An 18589-nucleotide genomic window follows, 5' to 3' on the forward strand; every position below is an offset into this window, starting at 1 on the left:
GTTGCCGAGTTAGAGAAGAATGCTTTTTCTTGTTTTTGAAGGGTCACATTGCTGGCTCCAAATCTATTAAAAGTGACATAACCTTCGCGTTTTTCATTTATAAGATCAATTTTGCTTGTTACAGGAACACTTGTAAATGGCGTGAGATTAACATGCACATTCTCCATACTCATTCCTTTACCGTTCATCTGGCGCTAACGAGGAGAATTTGACTAGAAATCACAATGTTTTTCGCTGCTGAGCAGTTTCCTCTATTTTCAGCCTTTTATGATTGATACTGTTCAGTGGTAGGATATATAGCGAGAATGTAAATTGATGTTGATCACTGTTAACCGTACAAAAACTGTTTCTTGTGATCACCGACTGAAAGCAAACGCACCGACGGACATTTCAAGTATTTCAATATTATACAAAACTTCAGCTAAAATCAAAATTGCCCGTCGGAAAAAACGTGAAAGCGCTAAGTGCTTTTTTAAATGTACCAGCGGTCAGAAAGATACAAGAATCCTGATTAAAAGGAAGCTTTTGCAAAGCCGAGAAGGCTACAGTTTCCATTATGTTTGGTTAACTTTGGTTTGTTTTGGTTCTTGGACCTGTGGGACCTCAGGGACCTCTGGGCCGAAGGTTCATGATGTCATTATTTTCAACAGCCAATCAGGGGCAAGAATTTGATTTGCATATGAATAACATACAATAAAACCATTGAATTTGTAACCGAGTCGGGATAGCGCAATTAGCATAAGCATTGAATTGGTAATGAATTGGCAAACAAAGAGGTGACGGGTTCGAATCCCGCCTGATTAGCATGAAAAAGGAAAAAAAAGAAAAAAATCGCGGCTTGGATCTGGGAGGGCTTGGGGCGAGGAGAGGGAAGAAAAAAGGCCTTGGGAAGGGTATGGGAAGCGGGAGTTGGTACACCGGCCCGGGGGCGGGCCGGGGGGAGGGCAGGGAGAGGGGGGCAGGCGGGAGGGGTGTAGGTAGATAGGTAGAGGGGTAGGTAGATAGATAGATAGATAGATAGATAGATAGATAGATAGATAGATAGATAGGTAGATAGGTAGAGGGGTAGGTAGAGGGGGGTAGGTAGATAGGTAGAGGGCGGAGGGATGGGAGGGGGAAGGGAAGGAAAGGAAAGGGATGGGAGGGGGGAGGGGGGGATTGGGAGGGGGGTCTAGCCTGCGAGCAAGGTCTCTTGCTGCCGGGATTTGAGGGAGGGTTGGGTGGGGTGGGGCAGTGAGAGACCTTGCTCGCAGGCTAGACCCGGGGAGGGTTTTGCTGCTCAGCACAATTTTTTTTCTTCTTACTTTTATAAAATTCTTGACTCAAAATAAGCACTTTTAGAAAAGGATGCATTCACGTAAGAAAAAAAGGGGAAAAAAGGACGTGTGCGAAGAAACAAGCGAAATTTATGATTATACATTTGTCATTACTCAGGATCAACTTCTCCACACTTTGAGACCCACAGGACGCTTTTTCCCACATTCAACTTCGCGAGATAGTCTACTTATAGTACGTTCCTTTTCTTCAATGCAGTGGATAAACAGACCATGAAGTTGCAAACTGCTCTTCGTCTGAAGTTGGAGAATTTTCTTTATTGGTCATGGACCTTGGGGACGTTTAACAACCTGATTTTAAGACTGGATTGGAAATAGCTTGAATTAACCTTGCCTGCGAAAGAAACACGACCTGATGGAATTACTAATCGTCAATAGGCCGGGCAAGCAATGTTTGTTTGATTCATCTTGTCAAGTGACTTTTGGTTGAAGTTAGAAACTGATGGAGATCTCCTGGAAATGTCCCTGGGATTCTTGTGATGTCTCAAGTAAGAGGATGTAAGTATATTTCATTGTGGGAAAAAAGTCTTTCAGCTGCCTTAGGAGACGCAGGATATCACCTTGTTTTGATCTTTCAGGCTGATTTCACGATTCTATCACAAGTTTTCCGTCGCATCGGTAATATTTTAGTATGATTTACAGTGCTACTTGCAGATTTCCTATTGCAGTTATAAGGGTACCAGATTCAGACTAGGGTACTGTAGTTGCCGAGTTAGAGAAGAATGCTTTTTCTTGTTTTTGAAGGGTCACATTGCTGGCTCCAAATCTATTAAAAGTGACATAACCTTCGCGTTTTTCATTTATAAGATCAATTTTGCTTGTTACAGGAACACTTGTAAATGGCGTGAGATTAACATGCACATTCTCCATACTCATTCCTTTACCGTTCATCTGGCGCTAACGAGGAGAATTTGACTAGAAATCACAATGTTTTTCGCTGCTGAACAGTTTCCTCTATTTTCAGCCTTTTATGATTGATACTGTTCAGTGGTAGGATATATAGCGAGAATGTAAATTGATGTTGATCACTGTTAACCGTACAAAAACTGTTTCTTGTGATCACCGACTGAAAGCAAACGCACCGACGGACATTTCAAGTATTTCAATATTATACAAAACTTCAGCTAAAATCAAAATTGCCCGTCGGAAAAAACGTGAAAGCGCTAAGTGCTTTTTTAAATGTACCAGCGGTCAGAAAGATACAAGAATCCTGATTAAAAGGAAGCTTTTGCAAAGCCGAGAAGGCTACAGTTTCCATTATGTTTGGTTAACTTTGGTTTGTTTTGGTTCTTGGACCTGTGGGACCTCAGGGACCTCTGGGCCGAAGGTTCATGATGTCATTATTTTCAACAGCCAATCAGGGGCAAGAATTTGATTTGCATATGAATAACATACAATAAAACCATTGAATTTGTAACCGAGTCGGGATAGCGCAATTAGCATAAGCATTGAATTGGTAATGAATTGGCAAACAAAGAGGTGACGGGTTCGAATCCCGCCTGATTAGCATGAAAAAGGAAAAAAAAGAAAAAAATCGCGGCTTGGATCTGGGAGGGCTTGGGGCGAGGAGAGGGAAGAAAAAAGGCCTTGGGAAGGGTATGGGAAGCGGGAGTTGGTACACCGGCCCGGGGGCGGGCCGGGGGGAGGGCAGGGAGAGGGGGGCAGGCGGGAGGGGTGTACGTAGATAGGTAGAGGGGTAGGTAGATAGATAGATAGATAGATAGATAGATAGATAGATAGATAGGTAGATAGGTAGAGGGGTAGGTAGAGGGGGGTAGGTAGATAGGTAGAGGGCGGAGGGATGGGAGGGGGAAGGGAAGGAAAGGAAAGGGATGGGAGGGGGGAGGGGGGGATTGGGAGGGGGGTCTAGCCTGTGAGCAAGGTCTCTTGCTGCCGGGATTTGGGGGAGGGTTGGGTGGGGTGGGGCAGTGAGAGACCTTGCTCGCAGGCTAGACCCGGGGAGGGTTTTGCTGCTCAGCACAATTTTTTTTCTTCTTACTTTTATAAAATTCTTGACTCAAAATAAGCACTTTTAGAAAAGGATGCATTCACGTAAGAAAAAAAGGGGAAAAAAAGGACGTGTGCGAAGAAACAAGCGAAATTTATGATTATACATTTGTCATTACTCAGGATCAACTTCTCCACACTTTGAGACCCACAGGACGCTTTTTCCCACATTCAACTTCGCGAGATAGTCTACTTATAGTACGTTCCTTTTCTTCAATGCAGTGGATAAACAGACCATGAAGTTGCAAACTGCTCTTCGTCTGAAGTTGGAGAATTTTCTTTATTGGTCATGGACCTTGGGGACGTTTAACAACCTGATTTTAAGACTGGATTGGAAATAGCTTGAATTAACCTTGCCTGCGAAAGAAACACGACCTGATGGAATTACTAATCGTCAATAGGCCGGGCAAGCAATGTTTGTTTGGTTCATCTTGTCAAGTGACTTTTGGTTGAAGTTAGAAACTGATGGAGATCTCCTGGAAATGTCCCTGGGATTCTTGTGATGTCTCAAGTAAGAGGATGTAAGTATATTTCATTGTGGGAAAAAAGTCTTTCAGCTGCCTTAGGACACGCAGGATATCACCTTGTTTTGATCTTTCAGGCTGATTTCACGATTCTATCACAAGTTTTCCGTCGCATCGGTAATATTTTAGTATGATTTACAGTGCTACTTGCAGATTTCCTATTGCAGTTATAAGGGTACCAGATTCAGACTAGGGTACTGTAGTTGCCGAGTTAGAGAAGAATGCTTTTTCTTGTTTTTGAAGGGTCACATTGCTGGCTCCAAATCTATTAAAAGTGACATAACCTTCGCGTTTTTCATTTATAAGATCAATTTTGCTTGTTACAGGAACACTTGTAAATGGCGTGAGATTAACATGCACATTCTCCATACTCATTCCTTTACCGTTCATCTGGCGCTAACGAGGAGAATTTGACTAGAAATCACAATGTTTTTCGCTGCTGAGCAGTTTCCTCTATTTTCAGCCTTTTATGATTGATACTGTTCAGTGGTAGGATATATAGCGAGAATGTAAATTGATGTTGATCACTGTTAACCGTACAAAAACTGTTTCTTGTGATCACCGACTGAAAGCAAACGCACCGACGGACATTTCAAGTATTTCAATATTATACAAAACTTCAGCTAAAATCAAAATTGCCCGTCGGAAAAAACGTGAAAGCGCTAAGTGCTTTTTTAAATGTACCAGCGGTCAGAAAGATACAAGAATCCTGATTAAAAGGAAGCTTTTGCAAAGCCGAGAAGGCTACAGTTTCCATTATGTTTGGTTAACTTTGGTTTGTTTTGGTTCTTGGACCTGTGGGACCTCAGGGACCTCTGGGCCGAAGGTTCATGATGTCATTATTTTCAACAGCCAATCAGGGGCAAGAATTTGATTTGCATATGAATAACATACAATAAAACCATTGAATTTGTAACCGAGTCGGGATAGCGCAATTAGCATAAGCATTGAATTGGTAATGAATTGGCAAACAAAGAGGTGACGGGTTCGAATCCCGCCTGATTAGCATGAAAAAGGAAAAAAAAGAAAAAAATCGCGGCTTGGATCTGGGAGGGCTTGGGGCGAGGAGAGGGAAGAAAAAAGGCCTTGGGAAGGGTATGGGAAGCGGGAGTTGGTACACCGGCCCGGGGGCGGGCCGGGGGGAGGGCAGGGAGAGGGGGGCAGGCGGGAGGGGTGTACGTAGATAGGTAGAGGGGTAGGTAGATAGATAGATAGATAGATAGATAGATAGATAGATAGGTAGATAGGTAGAGGGGTAGGTAGAGGGGGGTAGGTAGATAGGTAGAGGGCGGAGGGATGGGAGGGGGAAGGGAAGGAAAGGAAAGGGATGGGAGGGGGGAGGGGGGGATTGGGAGGGGGGTCTAGCCTGCGAGCAAGGTCTGTTGCTGCCGGGATTTGGGGGAGGGTTGGGTGGGGTGGGGCAGTGAGAGACCTTGCTCGCAGGCTAGACCCGGGGAGGGTTTTGCTGCTCAGCACAATTTTTTTTCTTCTTACTTTTATAAAATTCTTGACTCAAAATAAGCACTTTTAGAAAAGGATGCATTCACGTAAGAAAAAAAGGGGAAAAAAGGACGTGTGCGAAGAAACAAGCGAAATTTATGATTATACATTTGTCATTACTCAGGATCAACTTCTCCACACTTTGAGACCCACAGGACGCTTTTTCCCACATTCAACTTCGCGAGATAGTCTACTTATAGTACGTTCCTTTTCTTCAATGCAGTGGATAAACAGACCATGAAGTTGCAAACTGCTCTTCGTCTGAAGTTGGAGAATTTTCTTTATTGGTCATGGACCTTGGGGACGTTTAACAACCTGATTTTAAGACTGGATTGGAAATAGCTTGAATTAACCTTGCCTGCGAAAGAAACACGACCTGATGGAATTACTAATCGTCAATAGGCCGGGCAAGCAATGTTTGTTTGGTTCATCTTGTCAAGTGACTTTTGGTTGAAGTTAGAAACTGATGGAGATCTCCTGGAAATGTCCCTGGGATTCTTGTGATGTCTCAAGTAAGAGGATGTAAGTATATTTCATTGTGGGAAAAAAGTCTTTCAGCTGCCTTAGGACACGCAGGATATCACCTTGTTTTGATCTTTCAGGCTGATTTCACGATTCTATCACAAGTTTTCCGTCGCATCGGTAATATTTTAGTATGATTTACAGTGCTACTTGCAGATTTCCTATTGCAGTTATAAGGGTACCAGATTCAGACTAGGGTACTGTAGTTGCCGAGTTAGAGAAGAATGCTTTTTCTTGTTTTTGAAGGGTCACATTGCTGGCTCCAAATCTATTAAAAGTGACATAACCTTCGCGTTTTTCATTTATAAGATCAATTTTGCTTGTTACAGGAACACTTGTAAATGGCGTGAGATTAACATGCACATTCTCCATACTCATTCCTTTACCGTTCATCTGGCGCTAACGAGGAGAATTTGACTAGAAATCACAATGTTTTTCGCTGCTGAGCAGTTTCCTCTATTTTCAGCCTTTTATGATTGATACTGTTCAGTGGTAGGATATATAGCGAGAATGTAAATTGATGTTGATCACTGTTAACCGTACAAAAACTGTTTCTTGTGATCACCGACTGAAAGCAAACGCACCGACGGACATTTCAAGTATTTCAATATTATACAAAACTTCAGCTAAAATCAAAATTGCCCGTCGGAAAAAACGTGAAAGCGCTAAGTGCTTTTTTAAATGTACCAGCGGTCAGAAAGATACAAGAATCCTGATTAAAAGGAAGCTTTTGCAAAGCCGAGAAGGCTACAGTTTCCATTATGTTTGGTTAACTTTGGTTTGTTTTGGTTCTTGGACCTGTGGGACCTCAGGGACCTCTGGGCCGAAGGTTCATGATGTCATTATTTTCAACAGCCAATCAGGGGCAAGAATTTGATTTGCATATGAATAACATACAATAAAACCATTGAATTTGTAACCGAGTCGGGATAGCGCAATTAGCATAAGCATTGAATTGGTAATGAATTGGCAAACAAAGAGGTGACGGGTTCGAATCCCGCCTGATTAGCATGAAAAAGGAAAAAAAAGAAAAAAATCGCGGCTTGGATCTGGGAGGGCTTGGGGCGAGGAGAGGGAAGAAAAAAGGCCTTGGGAAGGGTATGGGAAGCGGGAGTTGGTACACCGGCCCGGGGGCGGGCCGGGGGGAGGGCAGGGAGAGGGGGGCAGGCGGGAGGGGTGTACGTAGATAGGTAGAGGGGTAGGTAGATAGATAGATAGATAGATAGATAGATAGATAGATAGGTAGATAGGTAGAGGGGTAGGTAGAGGGGGGTAGGTAGATAGGTAGAGGGCGGAGGGATGGGAGGGGGAAGGGAAGGAAAGGAAAGGGATGGGAGGGGGGAGGGGGGGATTGGGAGGGGGGTCTAGCCTGCGAGCAAGGTCTCTTGCTGCCGGGATTTGGGGGAGGGTTGGGTGGGGTGGGGCAGTGAGAGACCTTGCTCGCAGGCTAGACCCGGGGAGGGTTTTGCTGCTCAGCACAATTTTTTTTCTTCTTACTTTTATAAAATTCTTGACTCAAAATAAGCACTTTTAGAAAAGGATGCATTCACGTAAGAAAAAAAGGGGAAAAAAAGGACGTGTGCGAAGAAACAAGCGAAATTTATGATTATACATTTGTCATTACTCAGGATCAACTTCTCCACACTTTGAGACCCACAGGACGCTTTTTCCCACATTCAACTTCGCGAGATAGTCTACTTATAGTACGTTCCTTTTCTTCAATGCAGTGGATAAACAGACCATGAAGTTGCAAACTGCTCTTCGTCTGAAGTTGGAGAATTTTCTTTATTGGTCATGGACCTTGGGGACGTTTAACAACCTGATTTTAAGACTGGATTGGAAATAGCTTGAATTAACCTTGCCTGCGAAAGAAACACGACCTGATGGAATTACTAATCGTCAATAGGCCGGGCAAGCAATGTTTGTTTGGTTCATCTTGTCAAGTGACTTTTGGTTGAAGTTAGAAACTGATGGAGATCTCCTGGAAATGTCCCTGGGATTCTTGTGATGTCTCAAGTAAGAGGATGTAAGTATATTTCATTGTGGGAAAAAAGTCTTTCAGCTGCCTTAGGACACGCAGGATATCACCTTGTTTTGATCTTTCAGGCTGATTTCACGATTCTATCACAAGTTTTCCGTCGCATCGGTAATATTTTAGTATGATTTACAGTGCTACTTGCAGATTTCCTATTGCAGTTATAAGGGTACCAGATTCAGACTAGGGTACTGTAGTTGCCGAGTTAGAGAAGAATGCTTTTTCTTGTTTTTGAAGGGTCACATTGCTGGCTCCAAATCTATTAAAAGTGACATAACCTTCGCGTTTTTCATTTATAAGATCAATTTTGCTTGTTACAGGAACACTTGTAAATGGCGTGAGATTAACATGCACATTCTCCATACTCATTCCTTTACCGTTCATCTGGCGCTAACGAGGAGAATTTGACTAGAAATCACAATGTTTTTCGCTGCTGAGCAGTTTCCTCTATTTTCAGCCTTTTATGATTGATACTGTTCAGTGGTAGGATATATAGCGAGAATGTAAATTGATGTTGATCACTGTTAACCGTACAAAAACTGTTTCTTGTGATCACCGACTGAAAGCAAACGCACCGACGGACATTTCAAGTATTTTAATATTATACAAAACTTCAGCTAAAATCAAAATTGCCCGTCGGAAAAAACGTGAAAGCGCTAAGTGCTTTTTTAAATGTACCAGCGGTCAGAAAGATACAAGAATCCTGATTAAAAGGAAGCTTTCGCAAAGCCGAGAAGGCTACAGTTTCCATTATGTTTGGTTAACTTTGGTTTGTTTTGGTTCTTGGACCTGTGGGACCTCAGGGACCTCTGGGCCGAAGGTTCATGATGTCATTATTTTCAACAGCCAATCAGGGGCAAGAATTTGATTTGCATATGAATAACATACAATAAAACCATTGAATTTGTAACCGAGTCGGGATAGCGCAATTAGCATAAGCATTGAATTGGTAATGAATTGGCAAACAAAGAGGTGACGGGTTCGAATCCCGCCTGATTAGCATGAAAAAGGAAAAAAAAGAAAAAAATCGCGGCTTGGATCTGGGAGGGCTTGGGGCGAGGAGAGGGAAGAAAAAAGGCCTTGGGAAGGGTATGGGAAGCGGGAGTTGGTACACCGGCCCGGGGGCGGGCCGGGGGGAGGGCAGGGAGAGGGGGGCAGGCGGGAGGGGTGTACGTAGATAGGTAGAGGGGTAGGTAGATAGATAGATAGATAGATAGATAGATAGATAGATAGGTAGATAGGTAGAGGGGTAGGTAGAGGGGGGTAGGTAGATAGGTAGAGGGCGGAGGGATGGGAGGGGGAAGGGAAGGAAAGGAAAGGGATGGGAGGGGGGAGGGGGGGATTGGGAGGGGGGTCTAGCCTGCGAGCAAGGTCTGTTGCTGCCGGGATTTGGGGGAGGGTTGGGTGGGGTGGGGCAGTGAGAGACCTTGCTCGCAGGCTAGACCCGGGGAGGGTTTTGCTGCTCAGCACAATTTTTTTTCTTCTTACTTTTATAAAATTCTTGACTCAAAATAAGCACTTTTAGAAAAGGATGCATTCACGTAAGAAAAAAAGGGGAAAAAAGGACGTGTGCGAAGAAACAAGCGAAATTTATGATTATACATTTGTCATTACTCAGGATCAACTTCTCCACACTTTGAGACCCACAGGACGCTTTTTCCCACATTCAACTTCGCGAGATAGTCTACTTATAGTACGTTCCTTTTCTTCAATGCAGTGGATAAACAGACCATGAAGTTGCAAACTGCTCTTCGTCTGAAGTTGGAGAATTTTCTTTATTGGTCATGGACCTTGGGGACGTTTAACAACCTGATTTTAAGACTGGATTGGAAATAGCTTGAATTAACCTTGCCTGCGAAAGAAACACGACCTGATGGAATTACTAATCGTCAATAGGCCGGGCAAGCAATGTTTGTTTGGTTCATCTTGTCAAGTGACTTTTGGTTGAAGTTAGAAACTGATGGAGATCTCCTGGAAATGTCCCTGGGATTCTTGTGATGTCTCAAGTAAGAGGATGTAAGTATATTTCATTGTGGGAAAAAAGTCTTTCAGCTGCCTTAGGACACGCAGGATATCACCTTGTTTTGATCTTTCAGGCTGATTTCACGATTCTATCACAAGTTTTCCGTCGCATCGGTAATATTTTAGTATGATTTACAGTGCTACTTGCAGATTTCCTATTGCAGTTATAAGGGTACCAGATTCAGACTAGGGTACTGTAGTTGCCGAGTTAGAGAAGAATGCTTTTTCTTGTTTTTGAAGGGTCACATTGCTTGCTCCAAATCTATTAAAAGTGACATAACCTTCGCGTTTTTCATTTATAAGATCAATTTTGCTTGTTACAGGAACACTTGTAAATGGCGTGAGATTAACATGCACATTCTCCATACTCATTCCTTTACCGTTCATCTGGCGCTAACGAGGAGAATTTGACTAGAAATCACAATGTTTTTCGCTGCTGAACAGTTTCCTCTATTTTCAGCCTTTTATGATTGATACTGTTCAGTGGTAGGATATATAGCGAGAATGTAAATTGATGTTGATCACTGTTAACCGTACAAAAACTGTTTCTTGTGATCACCGACTGAAAGCAAACGCACCGACGGACATTTCAAGTATTTCAATATTATACAAAACTTCAGCTAAAATCAAAATTGCCCGTCGGAAAAAACGTGAAAGCGCTAAGTGCTTTTTTAAATGTACCAGCGGTCAGAAAGATACAAGAATCCTGATTAAAAGGAAGCTTTTGCAAAGCCGAGAAGGCTACAGTTTCCATTATGTTTGGTTAACTTTGGTTTGTTTTGGTTCTTGGACCTGTGGGACCTCAGGGACCTCTGGGCCGAAGGTTCATGATGTCATTATTTTCAACAGCCAATCAGGGGCAAGAATTTGATTTGCATATGAATAACATACAATAAAACCATTGAATTTGTAACCGAGTCGGGATAGCGCAATTAGCATAAGCATTGAATTGGTAATGAATTGGCAAACAAAGAGGTGACGGGTTCGAATCCCGCCTGATTAGCATGAAAAAGGAAAAAAAAGAAAAAAATCGCGGCTTGGATCTGGGAGGGCTTGGGGCGAGGAGAGGGAAGAAAAAAGGCCTTGGGAAGGGTATGGGAAGCGGGAGTTGGTACACCGGCCCGGGGGCGGGCCGGGGGGAGGGCAGGGAGAGGGGGGCAGGCGGGAGGGGTGTACGTAGATAGGTAGAGGGGTAGGTAGATAGATAGATAGATAGATAGATAGATAGATAGATAGATAGATAGATAGATAGATAGATAGGTAGATAGGTAGAGGGGTAGGTAGAGGGGGGTAGGTAGATAGGTAGAGGGCGGAGGGATGGGAGGGGGAAGGGAAGGAAAGGAAAGGGATGGGAGGGGGGAGGGGGGGATTGGGAGGGGGGTCTAGCCTGCGAGCAAGGTCTCTTGCTGCCGGGATTTGGGGGAGGGTTGGGTGGGGTGGGGCAGTGAGAGACCTTGCTCGCAGGCTAGACCCGGGGAGGGTTTTGCTGCTCAGCACAATTTTTTTTCTTCTTACTTTTATAAAATTCTTGACTCAAAATAAGCACTTTTAGAAAAGGATGCATTCACGTAAGAAAAAAAGGGGAAAAAAGGACGTGTGCGAAGAAACAAGCGAAATTTATGATTATACATTTGTCATTACTCAGGATCAACTTCTCCACACTTTGAGACCCACAGGACGCTTTTTCCCACATTCAACTTCGCGAGATAGTCTACTTATAGTACGTTCCTTTTCTTCAATGCAGTGGATAAACAGACCATGAAGTTGCAAACTGCTCTTCGTCTGAAGTTGGAGAATTTTCTTTATTGGTCATGGACCTTGGGGACGTTTAACAACCTGATTTTAAGACTGGATTGGAAATAGCTTGAATTAACCTTGCCTGCGAAAGAAACACGACCTGATGGAATTACTAATCGTCAATAGGCCGGGCAAGCAATGTTTGTTTGGTTCATCTTGTCAAGTGACTTTTGGTTGAAGTTAGAAACTGATGGAGATCTCCTGGAAATGTCCCTGGGATTCTTGTGATGTCTCAAGTAAGAGGATGTAAGTATATTTCATTGTGGGAAAAAAGTCTTTCAGCTGCCTTAGGACACGCAGGATATCACCTTGTTTTGATCTTTCAGGCTGATTTCACGATTCTATCACAAGTTTTCCGTCGCATCGGTAATATTTTAGTATGATTTACAGTGCTACTTGCAGATTTCCTATTGCAGTTATAAGGGTACCAGATTCAGACTAGGGTACTGTAGTTGCCGAGTTAGAGAAGAATGCTTTTTCTTGTTTTTGAAGGGTCACATTGCTGGCTCCAAATCTATTAAAAGTGACATAACCTTCGCGTTTTTCATTTATAAGATCAATTTTGCTTGTTACAGGAACACTTGTAAATGGCGTGAGATTAACATGCACATTCTCCATACTCATTCCTTTACCGTTCATCTGGCGCTAACGAGGAGAATTTGACTAGAAATCACAATGTTTTTCGCTGCTGAGCAGTTTCCTCTATTTTCAGCCTTTTATGATTGATACTGTTCAGTGGTAGGATATATAGCGAGAATGTAAATTGATGTTGATCACTGTTAACCGTACAAAAACTGTTTCTTGTGATCACCGACTGAAAGCAAACGCACCGACGGACATTTCAAGTATTTCAATATTATACAAAACTTCAGCTAAAATCAAAATTGCCCGTCGGAAAAAACGTGAAAGCGCTAAGTGCTTTTTTAAATGTACCAGCGGTCAGAAAGATACAAGAATCCTGATTAAAAGGAAGCTTTTGCAAAGCCGAGAAGGCTACAGTTTCCATTATGTTTGGTTAACTTTGGTTTGTTTTGGTTCTTGGACCTGTGGGACCTCAGGGACCTCTGGGCCGAAGGTTCATGATGTCATTATTTTCAACAGCCAATCAGGGGCAAGAATTTGATTTGCATATGAATAACATACAATAAAACCATTGAATTTGTAACCGAGTCGGGATAGCGCAATTAGCATAAGCATTGAATTGGTAATGAATTGGCAAACAAAGAGGTGACGGGTTCGAATCCCGCCTGATTAGCATGAAAAAGGAAAAAAAAGAAAAAAATCGCGGCTTGGATCTGGGAGGGCTTGGGGCGAGGAGAGGGAAGAAAAAAGGCCTTGGGAAGGGTATGGGAAGCGGGAGTTGGTACACCGGCCCGGGGGCGGGCCGGGGGGAGGGCAGGGAGAGGGGGGCAGGCGGGAGGGGTGTACGTAGATAGGTAGAGGGGTAGGTAGATAGATAGATAGATAGATAGATAGATAGATAGGTAGATAGGTAGAGGGGTAGGTAGAGGGGGGTAGGTAGATAGGTAGAGGGCGGAGGGATGGGAGGGGGAAGGGAAGGAAAGGAAAGGGATGGGAGGGGGGAGGGGGGGATTGGGAGGGGGGTCTAGCCTGCGAGCAAGGTCTCTTGCTGCCGGGATTTGGGGGAGGGTTGGGTGGGGTGGGGCAGTGAGAGACCTTGCTCGCAGGCTAGACCCGGGGAGGGTTTTGCTGCTCAGCACAATTTTTTTTCTTCTTACTTTTATAAAATTCTTGACTCAAAATAAGCACTTTTAGAAAAGGATGCATTCACGTAAGAAAAAAAGGGGAAAAAAGGACGTGTGCGAAGAAACAAGCGAAATTTATGATTATACATTTGTCATTACTCAGGATCAACTTCTCCACACTTTGAGACCCACAGGACGCTTTTTCCCACATTCAACTTCGCGAGATAGTCTACTTATAGTACGTTCCTTTTCTTCAATGCAGTGGATAAACAGACCATGAAGTTGCAAACTGCTCTTCGTCTGAAGTTGGAGAATTTTCTTTATTGGTCATGGACCTTGGGGACGTTTAACAACCTGATTTTAAGACTGGATTGGAAATAGCTTGAATTAACCTTGCCCGCGAAAGAAACACGACCTGATGGAATTACTAATCGTCAATAGGCCGGGCAAGCAATGTTTGTTTGGTTCATCTTGTCAAGTGACTTTTGGTTGAAGTTAGAAACTGATGGAGATCTCCTGGAAATGTCCCTGGGATTCTTGTGATGTCTCAAGTAAGAGGATGTAAGTATATTTCATTGTGGGAAAAAAGTCTTTCAGCTGCCTTAGGACACGCAGGATATCACCTTGTTTTGATCTTTCAGGCTGATTTCACGATTCTATCACAAGTTTTCCGTCGCATCGGTAATATTTTAGTATGATTTACAGTGCTACTTGCAGATTTCCTATTGCAGTTATAAGGGTACCAGATTCAGACTAGGGTACTGTAGTTGCCGAGTTAGAGAAGAATGCTTTTTCTTGTTTTTGAAGGGTCACATTGCTGGCTCCAAATCTATTAAAAGTGACATAACCTTCGCGTTTTTCATTTATAAGATCAATTTTGCTTGTTACAGGAACACTTGTAAATGGCGTGAGATTAACATGCACATTCTCCATACTCATTCCTTTACCGTTCATCTGGCGCTAACGAGGAGAATTTGACTAGAAATCACAATGTTTTTCGCTGCTGAGCAGTTTCCTCTATTTTCAGCCTTTTATGATTGATACTGTTCAGTGGTAGGATATACAGCGAGAATGTAAATTGATGTTGATCACTGTTAACCGTACAAAAACTGTTTCTTGTGATCACCGACTGAAAGCAAACGCACCGACGGACATTTCAAGTATTTCAATATTATACAAAACTTCAGCTAAAATCAAAATTGCCCGTCGGAAAAAACGTGAAAGCGCTAAGTGCTTTTTTAAATGTACCAGCGGTCAGAAAGATACAAGAATCCTGATTAAAAGGAAGCTTTCGCAAAGCCGAGAAGGCTACAGTTTCCATTATGTTTGGTTAACTTTGGTTTGTTTTGGTTCTTGGACCTGTGGGACCTCAGGGACCTCTGGGCCGAAGGTTCATGATGTCATTATTTTCAACAGCCAATCAGGGGCAAGAATTTGATTTGCATATGAATAACATACAATAAAACCATTGAATTTGTAACCGAGTCGGGATAGCGCAATTAGCATAAGCATTGAATTGGTAATGAATTGGCAAACAAAGAGGTGACGGGTTCGAATCCCGCCTGATTAGCATGAAAAAGGAAAAAAAAGAAAAAAATCGCGGCTTGGATCTGGGAGGGCTTGGGGCGAGGAGAGGGAAGAAAAAAGGCCTTGGGAAGGGTATGGGAAGCGGGAGTTGGTACACCGGCCCGGGGGCGGGCCGGGGGGAGGGCAGGGAGAGGGGGGCAGGCGGGAGGGGTGTACGTAGATAGGTAGAGGGGTAGGTAGATAGATAGATAGATAGATAGATAGATAGATAGATAGATAGATAGATAGATAGATAGATAGATAGGTAGATAGGTAGAGGGGTAGGTAGAGGGGGGTAGGTAGATAGGTAGAGGGCGGAGGGATGGGAGGGGGAAGGGAAGGAAAGGAAAGGGATGGGAGGGGGGAGGGGGGGATTGGGAGGGGGGTCTAGCCTGCGAGCAAGGTCTCTTGCTGCCGGGATTTGGGGGAGGGTTGGGTGGGGTGGGGCAGTGAGAGACCTTGCTCGCAGGCTAGACCCGGGGAGGGTTTTGCTGCTCAGCACAATTTTTTTTCTTCTTACTTTTATAAAATTCTTGACTCAAAATAAGCACTTTTAGAAAAGGATGCATTCACGTAAGAAAAAAAGGGGAAAAAAAGGACGTGTGCGAAGAAACAAGCGAAATTTATGATTATACATTTGTCATTACTCAGGATCAACTTCTCCACACTTTGAGACCCACAGGACGCTTTTTCCCACATTCAACTTCGCGAGATAGTCTACTTATAGTACGTTCCTTTTCTTCAATGCAGTGGATAAACAGACCATGAAGTTGCAAACTGCTCTTCGTCTGAAGTTGGAGAATTTTCTTTATTGGTCATGGACCTTGGGGACGTTTAACAACCTGATTTTAAGACTGGATTGGAAATAGCTTGAATTAACCTTGCCTGCGAAAGAAACACGACCTGATGGAATTACTAATCGTCAATAGGCCGGGCAAGCAATGTTTGTTTGGTTCATCTTGTCAAGTGACTTTTGGTTGAAGTTAGAAACTGATGGAGATCTCCTGGAAATGTCCCTGGGATTCTTGTGATGTCTCAAGTAAGAGGATGTAAGTATATTTCATTGTGGGAAAAAAGTCTTTCAGCTGCCTTAGGACACGCAGGATATCACCTTGTTTTGATCTTTCAGGCTGATTTCACGATTCTATCACAAGTTTTCCGTCGCATCGGTAATATTTTAGTATGATTTACAGTGCTACTTGCAGATTTCCTATTGCAGTTATAAGGGTACCAGATTCAGACTAGGGTACTGTAGTTGCCGAGTTAGAGAAGAATGCTTTTTCTTGTTTTTGAAGGGTCACATTGCTGGCTCCAAATCTATTAAAAGTGACATAACCTTCGCGTTTTTCATTTATAAGATCAATTTTGCTTGTTACAGGAACACTTGTAAATGGCGTGAGATTAACATGCACATTCTCCATACTCATTCCTTTACCGTTCATCTGGCGCTAACGAGGAGAATTTGACTAGAAATCACAATGTTTTTCGCTGCTGAGCAGTTTCCTCTATTTTCAGCCTTTTATGATTGATACTGTTCAGTGGTAGGATATATAGCGAGAATGTAAATTGATGTTGATCACTGTTAACCGTACAAAAACTGTTTCTTGTGATCACCGACTGAAAGCAAACGCACCGACGGACATTTCAAGTATTTCAATATTATACAAAACTTCAGCTAAAATCAAAATTGCCCGTCGGAAAAAACGTGAAAGCGCTAAGTGCTTTTTTAAATGTACCAGCGGTCAGAAAGATACAAGAATCCTGATTAAAAGGAAGCTTTTGCAAAGCCGAGAAGGCTACAGTTTCCATTATGTTTGGTTAACTTTGGTTTGTTTTGGTTCTTGGACCTGTGGGACCTCAGGGACCTCTGGGCCGAAGGTTCATGATGTCATTATTTTCAACAGCCAATCAGGGGCAAGAATTTGATTTGCATATGAATAACATACAATAAAACCATTGAATTTGTAACCGAGTCGGGATAGCGCAATTAGCATAAGCATTGAATTGGTAATGAATTGGCAAACAAAGAGGTGACGGGTTCGAATCCCGCCTGATTAGCATGAAAAAGGAAAAAAAAGAAAAAAATCGCGGCTTGGATCTGGGAGGGCTTGGGGCGAGGAGAGGGAAGAAAAAAGGCCTTGGGAAGGGTATGGGAAGCGGGAGTTGGTACACCGGCCCGGGGGCGGGCCGGGGGGAGGGCAGGGAGAGGGGGGCAGGCGGGAGGGGTGTACGTAGATAGGTAGAGGGGTAGGTAGATAGATAGATAGATAGATAGATAGATAGATAGATAGATAGGTAGATAGGTAGAGGGGTAGGTAGAGGGGGGTAGGTAGATAGGTAGAGGGCGGAGGGATGGGAGGGGGAAGGGAAGGAAAGGAAAGGGATGGGAGGGGGGAGGGGGGGGATTGGGAGGGGGGTCTAGCCTGCGAGCAAGGTCTCTTGCTGCCGGGATTTGGGGGAGGGTTGGGTGGGGTGGGGCAGTGAGAGACCTTGCTCGCAGGCTAGACCCGGGGAGGGTTTTGCTGCTCAGCACAATTTTTTTTCTTCTTACTTTTATAAAATTCTTGACTCAAAATAAGCACTTTTAGAAAAGGATGCATTCACGTAAGAAAAAAAGGGGAAAAAAGGACGTGTGCGAAGAAACAAGCGAAATTTATGATTATACATTTGTCATTACTCAGGATCAACTTCTCCACACTTTGAGACCCACAGGACGCTTTTTCCCACATTCAACTTCGCGAGATAGTCTACTTATAGTACGTTCCTTTTCTTCAATGCAGTGGATAAACAGACCATGAAGTTGCAAACTGCTCTTCGTCTGAAGTTGGAGAATTTTCTTTATTGGTCATGGACCTTGGGGACGTTTAACAACCTGATTTTAAGACTGGATTGGAAATAGCTTGAATTAACCTTGCCTGCGAAAGAAACACGACCTGATGGAATTACTAATCGTCAATAGGCCGGGCAAGCAATGTTTGTTTGGTTCATCTTGTCAAGTGACTTTTGGTTGAAGTTAGAAACTGATGGAGATCTCCTGGAAATGTCCCTGGGATTCTTGTGATGTCTCAAGTAAGAGGATGTAAGTATATTTCATTGTGGGAAAAAAGTCTTTCAGCTGCCTTAGGACACGCAGGATATCACCTTGTTTTGATCTTTCAGGCTGATTTCACGATTCTATCACAAGTTTTCCGTCGCATCGGTAATATTTTAGTATGATTTACAGTGCTACTTGCAGATTTCCTATTGCAGTTATAAGGGTACCAGATTCAGACTAGGGTACTGTAGTTGCCGAGTTAGAGAAGAATGCTTTTTCTTGTTTTTGAAGGGTCACATTGCTGGCTCCAAATCTATTAAAAGTGACATAACCTTCGCGTTTTTCATTTATAAGATCAATTTTGCTTGTTACAGGAACACTTGTAAATGGCGTGAGATTAACATGCACATTCTCCATACTCATTCCTTTACCGTTCATCTGGCGCTAACGAGGAGAATTTGACTAGAAATCACAATGTTTTTCGCTGCTGAGCAGTTTCCTCTATTTTCAGCCTTTTATGATTGATACTGTTCAGTGGTAGG

This window comes from Porites lutea, chromosome 13 (assembly GCF_958299795.1).
Source record: "Porites lutea chromosome 13, jaPorLute2.1, whole genome shotgun sequence".
Taxonomy (NCBI): domain Eukaryota; kingdom Metazoa; phylum Cnidaria; class Anthozoa; order Scleractinia; family Poritidae; genus Porites; species Porites lutea.